A 6,300-nucleotide genomic window follows, 5' to 3' on the forward strand; every position below is an offset into this window, starting at 1 on the left:
CTTTGAAGGGCCCTTAGTAGCGGCTATTTGTTTTCTCCTGCCGTAGCGAGCTCCCCAGGCACCTGCCAAACCACACTCGTTAACACGTACACCCGAAGGGGATCATCCGAGAGCTCCGATTCTCGGACAAGCCAATGGAAAGACTCTGAGTGGCTTTATACCGCCCGAGGATCAGGCCATTGCCCTGCCTCGTGTATCGTCGGCTTTCTCCAGACAAAACTCCCTCTCTCCTGAGCGCTTCAGCTGCTCTTAGTCACTCTCACAACACCCCGGAGTAGTTATTTCTCTGTAGAGAGAGCAGGAAAGGGAAAGGTAGGAGACTCCTTGCTCCTCTCGGTGCTGGTAAGGTGCCGCTTTCACCTGCTATAGGATAGCAGTGGATCAAAGCACAAGGCAGCACTCCAGTGGCAGCTCCCGCAACTCCTTCCACTGCTGTGCAGCTCTGCTTTCCCCGGAGCAGATGATCCCCAGAGCCCTGCAGTCACAGACCTAAATGAAAGGCGCTGATTATTTATTTTTTCCCCCCACCAGATCAAGTATTTGAGACCACAGTAGCCAGATGAGCAGTGCAGTCATCTGCACGGCCGAGCCCAGAGGTGCTCCAGAAAGAATATGCTCCTGGGCCCCAGCGTGTATTTTTCCCTTATGCAAAATGCTTGCTACTGCCAGCGGCATAGGGGCGATGCGAGCAGACCCTGGCACCGACTCACTCACCTTCATGTCACAAGCCTGCTCCCAACCTTTCCACAAAAAAGAGAGCTGCACAAAACTGCTAGGGGTTAATAAATAGCACACGGCACTTTCAGGATCAGTCTCTGGCTTTGGGAGGATTTCTGCACCCACAACAAAGTGCAAGAGTCTTATTAATGTAGGGTGTGTAAATGATGACGTGTTAATAATTTTAGGCCCTAGCCCCCTTTTACGATTAGAGCAGGCTCAGAATGGGGAATGAAGACTTTGCATAGCTTAACACCCTGCTAGCAAAAAGATGCCTCAGTAGCTTTGCTCCCTGAGCTGTGCTTCTGCAAGTGTCACCGAGACACTAGCCATGGCAGAGATTTTCATCGGGTGACCGTGAGTCCCTGCGTCACCTTGTTATCCCACATCTGTTAATGCTCCGTCACTCGAGGTAGCCCCTTTCTATCCGTAGGCCTGCCCCACGGGACACAGTTACACCAGCTAACAGTCAGCAAATGATTTCAGAGTCTTTCGTACAGGGCAGGAATCACATTCACAGATGGGACACTGACATAATTGGAGCACTCTTTTATAACATTCCAATAGATATTCTAACTGAAATGTTTCATCATTCATTTTTTGAAAATAGCCAAGGATAATAATATCCTAGAACTTCTTTTCCACTACTGGCTTAATCTATTTTTTTAAACTATGATATGTGCATTCCTTTGGTTTGCACAGCAGACTTCAGAACTTAATGGGAACATGGAGATATGAGCAATTTTTCCATTGTCCTTTCTTGCCAAACCACTTTAAGCTTGAAATTGGGGGTTAATATCTCTGACTCGACCCCAAAATTGAATAGTAGCGTGTGTGCATGTGTGCCTCTTAAAGGAAGTACCAGAATATTTCTCCCCTCTCTCGCTCTCTCCTTTTTTTCTCTAATAGCACTCCCCACACTCCAGACCAAGCAACTAGTCACTCACAGTCTGAGCTCATTTTAAAGAGCTTGGATTAAGTCCATGTGCAAGTTTTAGTTGCCTGTTAAATTTCTAATGCCTGCCACATACACCATTAGAACACTTAGATTTTTAAGACAGCATTGACTCATATTTTCTTTGGGTTTTAGCTGCTAAATAGATGTGCAGCATTTTAAATCTACTTTTCTCTGCCTCTTTTTCTTTTAAAAAGTTTAAAATGAGGGTATTACAGTGTTACAGATCCCGTGTAAATTATATGTCATGTGGGCCACGTAATAATTAGCACAGCCACCGTATTTCTGAGAAGATAGTCTAAAACTTTCTTCAGCTCGGAGCATCATCAGATCACTCGCATTAGTGAGGTTATTGGTACAAGGAATGCAACGGGACGGTATAAGTAGAAACTGAAAATCGTAAATGATAAATTACATTTGCAGTAAATTTAAACACTGAGAAATATGTTAAGTACTTTTAAAATCATAGTTTGTATACACTAGAAACTACTCTTTTTAGCTGTGTTTTTGGATTCCTCGTCCCCTAGTACCTAGGTAGTCCAGAATTCACATACTTTTAAAGTTTATTAAAGCAAAGCCCTGCCAAAGGCAAGCACTGATCCAACTATGTGGAAAAGGACTCCTTCCATTCTCCAGTTCCCTGAAATGGCAGCACAATGTATTTCCAGTTCTGCTCTGTGTAGAGCTTGCTGCAAGTATACGTGGCTGCAATTTTTGTTAATGCTGCCAAGGACAGACTTTGCTTAAGTTCTTGAAACACCTTTTTGGCTCATGAAAACAGCTTTACAGAAAAAAAAAAAAATAGGAGTCAATGCTGACCCCCAGATCTCTAATGTGGGTGCTGTGAGCCCAAGTGGAGTTGTGACCAGCAGCTGGGGGTTGTGGCCATGTCGGCCTTTTGGTAGTGGCAATAGGAGAAATAAATGGCGGATCCTTGTAGAAAGGAAGGGTTTCTGATACGAAAAAGATTGAGATTTAGGGAAACCAGCTAGTATTTCCAGTCCTTGGACGCTGTATTCCAGCCTTTCACTCCAGCCCTAATGGAAAACAAGCACTGGGAAGTGTTTGTCACGTTGTTTGGGTTTTTCCTTTGATTTGGAGTGGCTGGATGCTTTTTCTGAGTGTGCGGATTGAGCTGAAGAGTCCATAGTCTATTTAAGTCTAGTAGTTTCCCTGCCTTTTCTTCATTGCTAATTATCAATGACAGACTGTGAGCAGTATTTGTCAGTTATGTAGTTATAACAGCTAAACCTTCAACAATTTGTGATTTATTCTCATTGTTGGCTCAGGAGCATGTTTTGGGTCTAAACTAAACTATGCTCAGCCCTTGGAGGGCTCCAAAAGCTACAGCTGTCACTTGAGCTGAATTCTGCAGCTGCTTGCACCTAGTAATGGTTTCATGCATCTCTAATATTTAGGCCAGATCTATACTTTGTGGATTTGCACCATTTCTGCTCAAAATAACACACTGGTAGGTTCCAACACAGCCCACAGAGTACAGTATTATAACTCACACCCCTGTGCACTCAAAGCCTGTGGAAACTGTTATTCCTATATGTTATCCTGTAGCGGTCATATGGGACCAATGTCCTCATGTGCCCTGCAAGCTGCAGAAGGGAGCAGGGGGAATCCAGTCGATTGCACGCCTGGTGGCTAGTGCTCCTTGACATCTGTCAAGTTGTCCGCTGGGCAAAAGAGTTAAATCCTATAAGCTGAGCTAATTCCTACATTTCTCTAACACTTTTCTCATTGCTGTCTTGTCACCCTAATTCCTCGCCAGTGTCAGAATTTATGATTAACATGTATTAGTGGTGAAACTATTTCGGATGACATGGTCATCTTGGAAAGCAAAAGGTGCATTTTCCATTTGTGGAGTGTTACTAATTCTAGGAGTAGCTAAGGATAAGTTTGAAACTTCACATGCTTAATGGATTGCAGGTGAGGTAGGAAATAAAGGATAAGGGATCAGACAAAGATTTAGCAGAAGTTGGGGTAATTTCCCCATGCTCTCCTGCCAATCATCCATATCTTACTTAAAAAGGCCAGTGTTATTGTTCACGTCTTTTCTTTTTGTGCCTAATACAAATGATGCTATCCAGTTGTGCTCCATGTGTTGTGAGCTGCAAGGATGACAGCTCGCTTTAGTGCTAAGCCAAGATCAGCAAGTATATTTGGTTTTTCTAATGAATTTTAAATAGAAAGGCCAATGATAAAAAGCTAGCACTCCAGAAAACAGTAAGCATTGTTTTAGAACGGATATATAAATAGGCCGATCTAATATACGTTTTCTTCACATTTAAACAATTCGGAACGAATCAAGCCCTCAGACAGAGCAGCACGTGCTCCCCAAGGGGCTGCAGCCTCCGTTCCCCACACATGTTCCTGAGGGTAAGAGCTCAACCCCATCTGCAGCTTTCTGGGGTGGCCTCGTTTCTGAATGCCGGTAGCCAAGACCGCTAATCGCTGGCTGCTCTGGCTCCCCTGTCTCTGCCCGAACCAGCCACTATGAAACTACAGAGAGCAAGGGCCTCGTGTAGTATTAAGAATCGCTGCAGCAGATGAGGTAGACTTTAACTGTGGTCTCCAGCTCAACCACAGAGCGAGCACTGGATCCTTTTCAAAACAGGCTTCAGCAGTCCCTGCACCGAGCAAGGAGCCACGTCGGGTCAGGAGGCAGCGTCGTGTTGCACAAGGGGAGACAGACACAGCCTATGACCTTTTCACGCCGTTTACACGTGTGCGTGCACGTGCCCACAGGGCTGCACGGTGACCATGTGGAAACCCAGCAAAGCGCCATTCCCGGCTGTTTCGGCAGGGTGTGCACGAGAAAGTTCAAATGCTTTGGCCGGAGGAAGCTATCTATCTGTTGTGTTACTATGTATATTATGCATCAGTGAGAAAAGATATTGTCCTTTTAGTCTCTGCCGAGTTAAAGTATGCATGGATTGCAGTGAAATCACTCATTGATTAGTGGCTGTGAATAGGGAATAATGGCCTTTCCCTCTCCATTTAAACAGCACTTCAGAGGGAAATGTATACAGTGAACATACCAGGAGGGTTCCTGGTTATTTCCAGCTCACCATCTCCTTCTCTAAATACCTCAGTAAAAACCCTGGCACACCCCATCTGCAGGACCACCTGCCCTTTCTGAAAGTCAGCTTTCCCTATCCCTTGGCGCTTTCCAGTAACAAATTAATGCCATAAAGGCCTAATTCCAATCTGATTGCTCCCCCCACCTGCCTTCATGCAGTTTTTGCAGTTCTCCTTACTCCCCTTTCGCACCCGAAAGCTCTGTGCAGTGTTTCTGCTCACCAATAGGTGCCTCTAACATCTCCCTGTAGCTGCTGCGGGGTGACCGGCCTGTGCAAAGCTTGCTGCTGGGGTTCTTCAGAAGCATAACGTAGAAACTGATTTCAAAGCATAGCAAAAGTCTGAGTTCTTGCACTCCGAACTGGCAAAGGAAGGAGCAAAAGGGTGTGACGAGAAGGTGATTTGTCACCTTGGTTTGGCTGGCCACATATTAATGATAAAGGTGATAGGGTATAAGCGTAAACGTAGAGACGCTGGTTCCTGTGTGCTGTAAAACAGACTTTCTGTGACCTCAGACGAGTAACTTGGGGCCAGATTCGTAATGTAGCTAATGCTGTCGTGCTAACAGGCTTAGCAAATAAAAACAAGTTGAAGTAAACACCAAAATACTTTTTTAATGATCTTGGTCCCTCTGCCTTTGCCTCCCTTCCCTGTCTAGAGACTAAGAGCATTTTTCAAACTCACAGACCCGGTGACAGCCATCTATACACTAATAAAGGGGACCATACAAACAGGTAAGCGAGGGAACAGAGTCTTCTGACCACAGATGCTCTAAGCACACAAATTTAGGCTCTCCAGTTACCCACGAGTGAAGTCATTGCTGGTTGTAGCAGCCATCGGAGAGGGAGAAGGATGCTGGGGGGCAGCGACCAGCACCCTGTGAAGGGCCTGGGGAAGATGCCGATGAATAGAGTCAATGTGGCGAAGGTGGCCGAGGGTACTCGGGGAAGCTGGCAGCACCGGCAGTGTGGTCAGCAGGGAACGCGGCAAGAGCCCATTCTGTGAAACACTGTTTGTGAGTGAGGCAGGAGGAGAACAGAGGCCTTGTGCATCGTGGACTTGATGTTTCTAAAGGTGCTCCAGTTGAGAGCGGGTGGCCTGTGATTGCGGAACGAGACTCACCCAGAAACCTGCCTGCTGCTGCCTTAGCAGCAGCCTGCGATGGGAGGCAGGAGCACGTGGCGCAGGACACACGAAGCCTGGAGAAGGCAAGGGCAGCGCCTGGGGTACCTGGGGCTGCTGGAGACCCTGGAAACCTCAACAGAAAGGGGCCCGACTGCTGGGGAGGAGGAGGCGGCTGCCTGCGAGGCACCAAGTCATGCTCAACCAAGGGTAACGGGGCAGAGACAGCTCACCGAACGGGGGCTGAAGGTGGTTTCTGGAGGCTCCCATCCCTGCGCAAGGCCATGACATCCCTGGCGGCCCTGCTTTTCCCTTGGCCGTTCCCCTTCCCCGGCTCCGCAGGCCCCTCTCCTCCGCTCACCCACCACGACCCCTGCAGACCCCTACCCCCGAGGGACGCCCGCCGCGGCCGGGGC

General features: G+C 47.3%; 1 protein-coding gene across 1 annotated transcript in view; it reads left to right on the forward strand.

Moving 5' to 3' along the window:
• NFATC2 (nuclear factor of activated T-cells, cytoplasmic, calcineurin-dependent 2) overlaps positions 1 to 6,300 on the forward strand; it is a 67,227-nt gene that overhangs the window by 867 nt on the left and 60,060 nt on the right. The window lies entirely within an intron of this gene.

The sequence above is a fragment of the Haliaeetus leucocephalus genome, unplaced genomic scaffold (genome assembly GCF_000737465.1).
Source record: "Haliaeetus leucocephalus isolate CR32 unplaced genomic scaffold, Haliaeetus_leucocephalus-4.0 Scaffold273, whole genome shotgun sequence".
NCBI lineage: Eukaryota > Metazoa > Chordata > Aves > Accipitriformes > Accipitridae > Haliaeetus > Haliaeetus leucocephalus.